This window comes from Carica papaya, chromosome 3 (assembly GCF_054855325.1).
Source record: "Carica papaya isolate Zhongbai chromosome 3, ASM5485532v1, whole genome shotgun sequence".
In the NCBI taxonomy this organism is placed as follows: Eukaryota; Viridiplantae; Streptophyta; class Magnoliopsida; order Brassicales; family Caricaceae; genus Carica; species Carica papaya.
In genome coordinates this window covers 3,596,908-3,610,366 of record NC_142311.1, presented here as the reverse complement: position 1 = coordinate 3,610,366, position 13,459 = coordinate 3,596,908, and positions in this window count along the sequence as shown.

Below are 13,459 nucleotides of genomic sequence, written 5' to 3'. Positions count from 1 at the left end.
TGAATCCAAAAAATGAAGAGATACGGCACACGACCAAGAAAAAGGGAGACCCGTGGCGGATCTGCCTAAAAAAAACTTGTGTGTAGTGATCGATTATGCGATTACGTGGGTCCATGGTGTTTTTCGGCATGATTCCACCATATCTGTGTCAGATCTAAATGCACAAGGTGTTCTATGGTGGTTGCTCGTTTAGTTGTAACGGCGAACAAGATCGTAAATCCGAACCAATGAGGATGTCAACATCTCTTCGATCATACTTAAGTAAGAGATTGGGTTTGTAACGGCCCCGGAAATATTAAAATGAAATGAGTATTTAAATATATCAAATGCGGAAGCGAGATCAAAATTTCAGTTAACATCCCTTACACGAAAAAACCAAAAACGTACTTAAAATACAAAAGATTAAACTAACTAAGAGAGAAACTCGAAAATAAAACTATGAGTATGACTACAGAGTCTCTAGGCATCCCCTTCGTCGTCCTCCTGCGGAACGGGCTCGGGAACCATGTCTTCCTGATCTGAAATGGTTAAATAAGGAGTGAGCTACACTAGCCCAGTAAGAACATCACGATATCTCACCGTCACGGAGGTAAAGGTGGGTAGAAAAACACAAAAGACCAATGGAGCATAATTTACAACAAATCCTTTTATTTATGATAAAACCTTTACCATCCACTTACCTCGGTGGAATTTATGAAAACAATATAAGAAAAACAATAACATTATCATAATCATTGAATAATATAAGCTGTAAAACATAACACTTATCACGCCTCTTGTAATTCAATCATTGTACAACATATATTTTTCTCATTTACCAGTCTACTAGTATCCGTGGGGGTCCATAGGGGTTCCGCTACCCGTTAACCTTTAACATTCATAATCAGTTTCCAGGGCCGTCCCCATACCCCGTCCGGTATGGGCGCCAAAACCATGAACCTCAATACCCCGTCCGGTATGAGGGTGAAACGGGCCGTCCCCATACCCCGTCCGGTATGGGCGCCAAACCATAAGATCTCCATACCCCGTCCGGCATGTGAGACCACAATCCCGGTAGGGTTCCCTACGGACCCGGTCCGTCCACCATCTCCTAGGATATCTAGTCAGGCTGACCCCCATAATACAATTATCAGTCTACACAATCTTTCATTTTCCTTTTCCTCAGTCAGCATCATCAATTCACATACAAACAAGCAAAACAGTAATTCATGCCAAACAGACAACATACAGTATCAGTTTTTCAGTCATTCAACCCATGATTAATAAAAACGTAGTATATGCACACAAATCTGTAAAATGAACACATCAAACCTCATTTTGCATTTAAAGCTGTAAACAGGCCAAATAACAGTAAATCACCAATCACACTAGACTCAGACTCCATTAGCCACCTTAAGCAATTTCACACATTCGTTAATTCAAGAAATACCGTTTTATCATTTTGAACTTTAATACCGTGATAGGAAATAGGGTGAGGGGTCCTTACTTGTTTTCGGGATCCGAATACGATTCACAGTGCGCCTGCAGGCCGTCCCTAATTTTCCCTGAATTTTTCCCGGGGAACTGAAACACACTAACAGTACCTGCACGTGTTCCAAAAAAAATCCAAATTAGGCCCAGGGCCTCTTTCGGCCTAAATCGCAACTCCGGCACGGCGGCTCCGCCGTGCTCCGGCGACGGCGCCGCCGCTGGCGGCGGCGAGTCGCCTCGGGTTGGCTGTTTTCGGCCGTTTTCGGCCGAATTCGGCCACACTCGCATTGGTCCTTGTCAGAAAACAACCCTAGGGCCTTCGGGGGGCCAAAAAATTACGGAAAAGCGGAGCTTACCGGCGGCGGCGCTCTCGGGTACGGCGGCTCTCCGGCGAGGTTCGTGTTTTGGTGATTCGGCTTCGGTCAACCTGTAGAGAAAAGAATGGTGATCACGGTGATATAAAAATTGCATCGAACGGAGGCCGGGAAGGACCTCGTCGGAGGCAAAAACCGAGAGGGGGCGCGGCGGCGCCGTTGGGTTTCGGCCGCGTATTCCGGCCGTTTGGCTGGGATTTCGGCCTCAATTTGGCCATAGGAGGAATCAGCGGGGAAAAACGAGTCGGGGGTATGAAATTTACCTCGATCGGCGGTCGAAAATTTCTCCGGTGCGGTGGCGGGTGGCGGCGGTCGGCCTCTGGTTCGTCTTCTCCGGCGAGCGGCGGACGGCTAGGGTTTGTGGTCTGGTGTGGGGGTTCTATTTATAACCCCTTGCCTTTTGATCACAGCCGTTCATTTCGTTTTAATCTGGGTCGTTCGTTTTTGATTGAATCTGGGCCGTTCGTGAGATTGAATCTGGGCCGTCCGATCGCGCGATTGATCTGGGCCGTCGGATCGCACCCACGCGGATCGCCAACGTGGCTCCTTTCGGAGTGACACGGTCTTGCCACGTGGCAGGCCCCGGTTGGCCGGGTCTGCTGACGTGGCTGCTGATGTGGCCCCCCCTTTTTTTTTTTCCCCTCCTTTCCGGGTGCTACAACTCTCCCCCCCATAAAGAAATTTGGTCCCCAAATTTGCCTCATTACTCTTGATCAAACAGATGAGGATATTGGGCCCTAAATTCTGATTCCAGCTCCCAAGTCGCCTCCCTAGGCCTGTGGTTCTGCCACAAGACTTTTACAAATGATATTTCCCGGTTACGGAGTATTCTGCTTTCTCGGTCCGTGATACTGACCGGTACTTCTTCATAAGACAAGTCCTCTTGGAGCGAAAGCGGTTCATGAGCCACGACATGAGAAGGGTCCGGATTGTACTTGCGCAGCATAGATACATGAAACACATTGTGAACCCGGGAGAGCTCAGGGGGCAGTGCAAGTCTGTAGGCAGTGGTACCAATCTTGTCTAAGATTTCAAAGGGTCCAATGTATCTGGGGTTTAATTTTCCCCTTCTGCCGAACCTATTAATTCCCTTGAAGGGGGTGACTTTAAGAAACACCCGGTCACCTTTCTCAAAGGCCAGGTCTCTCCTCCGGGTATCAGCATAGCTCTTCTGCCTACTCTGAGCTGTCTGGATGTTCTTCTTGATCTTAACTATCTTGGACGTGGTTTCTTCCACCAAATCCGGGCCAAACAATCTTCTATCGCCCACTTCCTCCCAACAAATCGGTAACATGCACGGACGCCCGTATAGCGCCTCGTATGGGGTCATGCCGATGCTTGCTTGGTAACTGTTGTTGTAGGCAAACTCTATCAGGGGTAGATGGTCGTCCCAATGGCCTCCGGAGTTAAGGACACAAGCTCGGAGCATATCCTCCAGCGTACGGATTGTCCTCTCTGATTGTCCATCGGTTTGGGGGTGGAAGGCAGTACTGAGGGACAGCTTTGTTCCCATAGCTTGCTGGAAACTATTCCAAAACCGAGAAGTGAATCTGGGATCCCTGTCGGATACCACTGTTACTGGGACCCCATGCAGTCTGACTATTTCCCGGACATACATTCTTGCCAATTTGTCCAACGAATCAGTCATTCTGATGGCCAGGAAGTGGGAAGACTTAGTGAGTCGGTCAACAATTACCCATATGGCATCGTGTCCCGATCGTGCCTTGAGTAGTCCCGATACGAAGTCCATGGTGATGTGTTCCCACTTCCATTCTGGAATCGGTAAAGGCTGAAGCAACCCCCCTGGGTGTTGATGTTCTGCTTTGAACTGCTGACATACCAAGCACTTAGATACAAAGTCGGCTATATCTCTCTTCATCCCATTCCACCAGAATCGGGGTCGCATAGTTTGGTACATTTTTGTACTTCCTGGATGCATGGCGAACCTTGAACTATGGGACTCTGTCATGATGTCTCTTTTTAATTCATTGTCGTCTGGGACACACATTCTGTCCTTGAAACGAATCAATCCGTCGGCAGAGATCTGAAATTCTGAGTTCACTCCCTGTTCTGCATCCTTCTTGCGGTTTACTAGGGCGGGGTCGATTGACTGGGCTTCCTTTATTCTTTGGATTAACTCGGGTTGGACTGCTAGGTGGCTCAAACCTGTGGCCCTCTTCAGATCTTGCAGTCGAACTAGCCCCAATGGACCTGCATTCCGAAACCATCAGATGGGCTAGGGTGCCTGCACTCTTCCTGCTGAGGGCATCGGCTACTACGTTGCCCTTACCTGGATGGTATAGGATGTCACAGTCATAGTCCTTGAGGAGTTCCATCCACCATCTCTGACGCATGTTGAGATCCTTCTGAGTGAAGATGTGCTTCAAGCTCTTATGATCGGTGTAGATCTGAAAGGTCTCTCCATACAAATAATGGCACCAGATTTTCAAGGCGTGTATGATTGCGGCAAGCTCCAAGTCATGGGTAGGATAGTTCTTCTCATGATTCTTTAGCTGTCTAGACCCATATGCTATAACCTTTCCATGCTGCATCAGGACACAACCCAGGCCCAGATAGGAGGCATCACTATAAACTGTATACCCTCCTGATCCACTCGGTAGAGCCAGCACGGGTGCAGTAGTCAGTCGCTTCTTCAATTCTGAAAAACTCCTTTCGCAGTTCTCATTCCAATCAAACTTTGCATTCTTCTTTGTGAGTCGGGTTAGAGGGGCCGCTAGACTGGAGAACCCTTCGACAAACCGGCGGTAATAACCCGCCATCCCTAGGAAACTGCGAATTTCCTTAACTGTTGTCAGCCTTTCCCAACCAAGTACCGCTTCAACCTTTTCGGGGTTCACCGACACCCCTTCCTTCGATATAACATGTCCTAGGAAGGCGGTTTGCTCGAGCCAAAATCCACACTTGCTCAACTTTGCATACAACTTCTTTTCCCTGAGTACCTGGAGGACTTGGGCAAGATGATTAGCATGTTCTTCTCTACTTTTGAGTAGACTAAGATATCATCGATGAATACGATGACAAATTTATCCAAAAACTCTCTGAAGATTCTGTTCATTAGATCCATAAAGATGGTCGGGGCGTTGGTTAGCCCAAACGGCATAACCAGGAACTCATAGTGTCCGTACCTGGTTCGGAATGCCGTCTTGGGGATGTCTTCTGCTCTCACTTTTACCTGATGGTAACCTGATCGTAGATCTATTTTAGAAAAGACCTGTGCACCCTGCAACTGATCGAAAAGGTCATCAATCCGGGGGAGAGGGTACTTGTTTTTAATTGTTACCTTGTTTATCCTTCTATAATCAATACACAGTCTCAACGTTCCATCTCATTTCTTTGCAAAAGTAACCCCGGCACCCCATGGGGAAATGCTGTGTCTAATGAAGCCACTGTTTTGTAGCTCAGTGATTTGTTTCCTTAGCTCTTCCATCTCGATGCGGCTCATTCGGTAAGGAGCTACCGAGATGGGTTGGGTTCCTGGCTGTAAGTCTATGGTGAACTCGACCTCTCTGTCCCCTGGTAGACCGGGCAGTTCATCCGGAAATACGTTTGGAAAGTCTCGGACTACTAGAATCTCTTGGATACAAACTTCCTTCTTGGGTTTACCTAGTTAGGGAAAATACAATATCAATGCACTGGGAATTAAGAAGAAAAGAATTTGTCATTAGGGAGAATCAGTACCGAATAATTTTATTAACTTGTAAATGGCTCCTCGTTGGGAGGATTAAATACAATCTTTTTATTAAAGCAGTCTATGGTGGCGTGATACGCCGCCAGCCAATCCATTCCTAGGATTACATCAAAATCCCCTGTGTCTAACCCTATCAGGTCTACCCTCAATTTCTTATCTGCTATCTCCACGGCACACGCCCTGTTGACAACCTCTCCTAGTAATGTCTCCCCCCCAGCGGTAGATACAAATAATAATGAATCAAGTCTATCAGGTGATACACAAATTTTGGAAGCAAGAACATGTGAAATAAAAGAATGTGATGCACCAGTATCAAACAAAATATGAGTAATGTGGCCAGAGATAGTATACATACCATGTACCACGTCCGGGTCTGCATCGGCATCCTTCTGGGTAAGGTTGTAAACTCTGCCCTGGATTGGAGGCCTCCCTTGATTCTGGTTCCTAGGGCACTTCCTCGCATAGTGCTGGGCACTGCCGCATATGCGACAGGTGTTGTTGAGGCGGTAGCAGTGTCGGTCCCCATGATCCCTGCCGCAATACTGGCAGGTCTTCCCACGAGCTGCCCCCATAGCCTGAGGAGGGCCCTGAACGGCAGGCCTGGGTCTCTTACTGGGTTGGACAGGCATGGTAGGCGCTGGCCTGCGAAGCGGGGCTAAAGGTCGAGAACTTCTCGTTAGCTGAGGGCGGGTGTCGAAGCTCCTTTCTATGATCTGCGCCTTTGCCAGGACTGCCAAATATGTCTCGAGCTCCATCACCAACAAGTGCTGTCTGATCGCCGGGCGGAGACCCCACTGGAATTTCCTGGCCTTTCGGCCCTCATCCAACAATGTCTCCGGGGCATGTCGGCCCAGCTCCAGGAACTTGCGGGCATACTCCGACACTGTCATATTACCCTGGACCAACTGAGCAAATTCCATTTCCTTTAAATGTTGGATGTGTTTAGGGAGATACTCCGCATGGAAAGCCGCTAGGAACTGCTCCCAAGTAACTGGTACAGGCAGGGTGGCCCGCTTGAGCTCCCACCAGCGTACTGCTTCCCCTACCAGCATGTAGGAGGCAATGGCAGCCCTCTGCTCAGGAATTACTCCCAAGGTCTCAAAGGCTCTCTCAGTCTCCGCCAGCCAGTATTGGGCCTCTTCGAAAGAGGATCCCCTGAAAAAGTAGAAGGGTTCAGTCTCCTGTACCTCTCTATGAAGCCGGGGTCGATCAAGGAGGGAGCGGGGTCCCGAGGTAGAGGGACTGGGGCCGGCTGAGGGTGAACTGGGGGACCCTGTGGTGGCGCCTGCTGATGGGGTGGGGGCACTGGAATGTGCTGTGGCGGCACCTGTTGGTACTGTGGCTATGGTACCGGGTCGTACCGCGGCTGTGGTGCCGGGTGGTACTGTGGAGGAACAGGCTCCTGCCGGGGTGGCTCGGGATCAGCCTGCTGTAACGGGGGCTCAACCTGCGCTAGCGGAGGAGGTCCGGGTAACTCCCTTCTCTCCTCTTGCCTTCGCTGGGCAGCTACGAGAGCTTCCACCATCTCATATAATCTGTCCAAATCCTCCCGAAGCGAATTATCTTGGGCCGCTCAGTTTAGTGGGGGCCTTCCTCTCCTCATTTCTGTGTACCTGCATTTACAAGGAATGGTTGAGTAACGACCAATCGGTGAGTATTTCTTTAAAGGACTATAGTGTAAGGGATGGGTCCGAGGAAACCTGGCTCTGATACCAACTGTAACGGCCCCGGAAATATTAAAATGAAATGAGTATTTAAATATATCAAATGCGGAAGCGAGATCAAAATTTCAGTTAACATCCCTTACACGAAAAAACAAAAAACGTACTTAAAATACAAAAGATTAAACTAACTAAGAGAGAAACTCGAAAATAAAACTATGAGTATGACTACAGAGTCTCTAGGCATCCCCTTCGTTGTCCTCCTGCAGAACGGGCTCGGGAACCATGTCTTCCTGATCTGAAATGGTTAAATAAGGAGTGAGCTACACTAGCCCAGTAAGAACATCACGATATCTCACCGTCACGGAAGTAAAGGTGGGTAGAAAAACACAAAAGACCAATGGAGCATAATTTACAACAAATCCTTTTATTTATGATAAAACCTTTACCATCCACTTACCTCGGTGGAATTTATGAAAACAATATAAGAAAAACAATAACATTATCATAATCATTGAATAATATAAGCTGTAAAACAAAACACTTATCACGCCTCTTGTAATTCAATCATTGTACAACATATCTTTTTCTCATTTACCAGCCTACTAGTATCCGTGGGGGTCCATAGGGGTTCCGCTACCCGTTAACCTTTAACATTCATAATCAGTTTCCAGGGCCGTCCCCATACCCCGTCCGGTATGGGCGCCAAAACCATGAACCTCAATACCCCGTCCGGTATGAGGGTGAAACGGGCCGTCCCCATACCCCGTCCGGTATGGGTGCCAAACCATAAGATCTCCATACCCCGTCCGACATGTGAGACCACAATCCCGGTAGGGTTCCCTACGGACCCGGTCCGTCCACCATCTCCTAGGATATCTAGTCAGGCTGACCCCCATAATACAATTATCAGTCTACACAATCTTTCATTTTCCTTTTCCTCAGTCAGCATCATCAATTCACATACAAACAAGCAAAACAGTAATTCATGCCAAACAGACAACATACAGTATCAGTTTTTCAGTCATTCAACCCATGATTAATAAAAACGTAGTATATGCACACAAATCTGTAAAATGAACACATCAAACCTCATTTTGCATTTAAAGCTGTAAACAGGCCAAATAACAGTAAATCACCAATCACACTAGACTCAGGCTCCATTAGCCACCTTAAGCAATTTCACACATTCGTTAATTCAAGAAATACCGTTTTATCATTTTGAACTTTAATACCGTGATAGGAAATAGGGTGAGGGGTCCTTACTTGTTTTCGGGATCCGAATACGATTCACAGTGCGCCTGCAGGCCGTCCCTAATTTTCCCTGAATTTTTTCCGGGGAACTGAAACACACTAACAGTACCTGCACGTGTTCCAAAAAAAATCCAAATTAGGCCCAGGGCCTCTTTCGGCCCAAATCGCAACTCCGGCACGGCGGCTCCGCCGTGCTCCGGCGACGGCGCCGCCGCTGGCGGCGGCGAGTCACCTCGGGTTGGCTGTTTTCGGCCGTTTTCGGTCGAATTCGGCCACACTCGCATTGGTCCTTGTCAGAAAACAACCCTAGGGCCTTCGGGGGGCCAAAAAATCACGGAAAAGCGGAGCTTACCGGCGGCGGCGCTCTCGGGTACGGCGGCTCTCCGGCGAGGTTCGTGTTTTGGTGATTCGGCTTCGGTCAACCTGTAGAGAAAAGAATGGTGATCACGGTGATATAAAAATTGCATCGAACGGAGGCCGGGAAGGACCTCGTCGGAGGCAAAAACCGAGAGGGGGCGCGGCGGCGCCGCTGGGTTTCGGCCGCGTATTCCGGCCGTTTGACCGGGATTTCGGCCTCAATTTGGCCATAGGAGGAATCAGCGGGGAAAAACGAGTCGGGGGTATGAAATTTACCTCGATCGGCGGTCGGAAATTTCCCCGGTGCGGCGGCGGGTGGCGGCGGTCGGCCTCTGGTTCGTCTTCTCCGGCGAGCGGCGGGCGGCTAGGGTTTGTGGTCTGGTGTGGGGGTTCTATTTATAACCCCTTGCCTTTTGATCACAGCCGTTCATTTCGTTTTAATCTGGGCCTTTCGTTTTTGATTGAATCTGGGCCGTCCGTGCGATTGAATCTGGACCGTCCGATCGCGCGATTGATCTGGGCCGTCGGATCGCACCCACGCGGATCGCCAACGTGGCTCCTTTCGGAGTGACGCGGTCTTGCCACGTGGCAGGCCCCGGTTGGCCGGGACTGCTGACCGGGCCTGCTGACGTGGCCCCCTTTTTTTTTTTTTTTTTTCCCCTCCTTTCCGAGTGCTACAGGGTTAGTCTCATTCAGAGACTTTCATATTTTTATAAATCTTGATTTTCCATTAAATGAATTGTTTACATACCTTACAAATTATTTAAGTTTTTAACGTGATTTCCGTGAACTAATCTTGTTTGTGGGTATAATTGCATATGATTGAAGATTATGATGTTGTATATGATTTATGTTTATGTATGCATATTGCTTCTAATGTATATATGCAGATTTTATGTAATTTAGTTATTGAGTTGTATGTGTGCATAATGCTTATATATATATATATAATTATATATTGTATGACGTATGTATGTATACTGTTTGTAGATATAAGTGAATAACTTGTATGTGCATACTGTGGAATACATATATGCCTTGTGTAAATATGCAATAATACCTATATTATATGTGTTTCGTGTATATATCTATATATATTTATTTAAGTCGATGACTATCCATATAAAATGCATATATCATGCTTATTTGTAGGCATGTTTATGTATAATATATATGATGTATATATAGGTGCATACATGATTAGGTCATTTAGTACTAGATTTGATTAGTAAAAGAATAACATAAAAATATTTAAAAGACGAAAAAATTTGTTTATCCGGTATCAACGATGGGAGGTTGTGTGTGTAACCATTTTGGAAGCTGAAGTATGGTGAACCCTACCCGTGGATATGACCTCAGCTAGACGTGGCTGAAAAGTTTCATACATAACCGTTCCGTATTCGGATGTATGTGAAAAGTGATTAATGATACCCAATGCATAATCGTTTCATGTTCAGGTGTATTAAAAAAGTTTAAAGTAAAAATAAAAGTAAAAAATGATAAGCGATAAGTGATGTATCCACATGATAGATGGGATCCTTAATGTTCTCGTTGATGCCGACAGAAACGATATCGTACGATGAAACTCTTAAAAGACGAAAAAATAAAAATTATAAATCTTATTAAAAATATAACTGAGAATGAAAGTGCAATTGAAAAATGATAAGTGAATAATGCAAAGTGAAAGCGATACTGACATATGCAATGATAAGTAATTAAGTGACAAATACAAGTGATTGTCAAAAAGTATAAGTGTAAGTACTATGAAACCAATAAATAACATTATTTACTTATGTAAATTTGATGTTAGGATATCTGTAATATATATGAAATCATATGCGAATGCGAAAATTATTGAGATGTGCAAAATTATAGTTACTTTATTGCTTGAAAATTAGTTTTAAAGAAAATATACATATATTTTGTAAATCTTATATAATTAAGTATATGCATGTCTTTATTATAGGCACTATCACTTTTCTTTACTGAGTACGTGAAGCTCACCCCAGTTTATAACTCCCAATGCAAATTAGTCCAGATCAAGAGCAAGTTCAAGGTCGAAGAAAGATTTTGAAAAACTTTTGGTGATCTTAAGAGTTTTATCTTGTAAAGTCTATTTAATTATATTATAGTGATACAATGTAAAGAATTTTATAAGTCTCATGACTTGTAATTCCGTATAGAGAATGATTGAATCTTAAGTTTTTACTGTATAAATTTATCAGGTTATATGTGTGGAATAACGCTATTTTCTCAATGGAGAAAGTGAGTCGTTGAAGTAAAATTGAAACATTTTTTTTTTATACTTTTGTCCATTATATTAAAGGTTTATGAAAATTTTTAGAGAGTTCTTATGTTGAGGATAAATAAGTTTTTGATAAGTTAAGCCCACAAGAACGACTAACTTCTTGTAAGAGGTTGAAGAAAATATTAGTCTCTCCCTTGGCTGACTTGAAAAAGAGGACACAAGCACAAAATGATTAATCAAACATCTAAAAATTGAGTTTACGTTCTCTTCCCCTCTCTCCTTAAGCTTAGTTTTGATATATTGTTCAATCTTGCATGATATTTCATTTTAATTCATATTCTACATATGTATTTGGGTATTTGCTCATAGAGCTAAATCTTTTATTATTATCCTTTAAGAATTGATTTAAAATTGAGATTTTTTCTATTGTTCATACATATTATTTAATGAAAATATTCATACAAAGAAATCTCTTTAACTTAGTGTAACTGTTATGTATATAAAAAAAATTAGATAATTGCCTAAAAGTTTAAAATTTTTAATAAATGAATTCACCATCCTTTTAGATTTTTTTTAGGATTGGGGCTAATACGACGGACAGAGAAGCAAACTCACATGACTAGACGAGTACACAATTATTCATCTATAAAAATGAGCAACGAAATAGTTAATAAGAGAACATAATTCTTTTGTTTTGTTTTGTTTTTTTGTGAGGAAGGTGAAGGAGGAGAAGGAGAAAAGGGGAAATATGAAAGGGGATTTAGAGATGTAGCAATTAGAATTAGAAGAAATTGGGGGGGAAGACACAAAATGGAAATGGAGAGGACAAAACCTAGAAAGTTTGGCTCTTAGTATTTATGAGTCCTTTTTTTTTTTTTTTTTTAATTTCAACTGTTCATATAATGTGTGAAGTGAAATTTATTTGTTTTAAATTGCATTAGTTATTCAAAACAATGTATAGAATTATTTTTCAATACCTAAAATTTCTAAAGGAGAGTAGATGCTAAAGATGGGGACATGAGAAGAAAGGCTAGGCACATTAAGAGGACCCAAATACATGCCTTAAACCCACCCAACAAAAGATTATAAAAAAAAAAAAAAAAAAAAAAATCTGAAAGAAAATCTATTTGAGCTTTGACTGCCTCGTAATTCTTTATTTTTTATTTAATTAATAAAATAAAAAAGATTCACCAAAGTATTAAAAGACAAAAAGAGAGAAAGAGAAAGAGAAAAAAAAAAAAGAGAAAAAAAGCAAAGCAAGATCTTCTTGGGTTTTCATACCTTCAGAATTACAATCTACTCTTACCTTTTTCACTTGATTTCTTATTATGCTGAAATAATTCTTAATATTTCCCGTGAAAATTTGTACTAAAAATTTGATTTCTTTAATTTTTAAATTTTGATTTTTTTTAATAGTTAAAATACCCTTTTAATGAAGCAGAAGGAATCCTTCTCTTACTAACTCTAATGATTTTGATTTTGATTTTGACACTTCACCAAAAGAAAATTCATACTTTTAAAACTAACTCAGTTCGTCAATTTATTCGCTTAATATTTGGATTGACACAGTAAGTTTCACTCATTGTCTTGGGAAGGATGTGCCGCAGTTTTGTCCGCGAACACGAATGATTTGATTTTATATGGTCCATTCATTCAATTTCCCAAGTAGTTCGGCAGTCAACGCACGGAGAACATATATAATCAGGTGACTAAATGTCTATATATATATTGAGTTTGTATAGGAAAAAAATTTGACATTTCAGATGTGGGAAACATGTAATGTTCTCGTTGAATTGGAGGTACCAGATTTTCCTACTAATTATATATTATACGATCAGCCGTGTGGCCTCAACTACCAGTGGCTTTACTTCAAAAATGGACCCACTCCGTCCGGTCTCTTTTACCAATTTTCTATTCCTAATAATTTATATAATGAAAATTTCTCAAGACACCCTCAGGTGCCACATTTTGTAATATTCTTCTCCATCAAAAGGAAATCTATCACCGACTAATTTTTAATTTACAATTTAAAAGCCTGTATTAATCAAAACCAAACATTAGTTTATTTTAAATTTATATATTTCTATAAATAAATATAAGACATAGTACGCACACATCAAAAAAAAACTATTTAGGTTTATGCACCTAGCAGTTTTGCCGTAGAGAAAAATTTTGTAGATGTTATCCCCTTAATCACCTAAATAGCCTACTTAAAACGAAAGCTTGCCAATCTGAGTTAGCACAAATAATACCTATAGCACAAAGCAAAGATTGGCTTCACTCAGTCACTAGCACTTCAAGATAATTCTAGACATATGAACTTGATGGAACATATCAACACTCTAACTAAATAGATCATGAAAAGCAACATGAGCAAGATGTATTT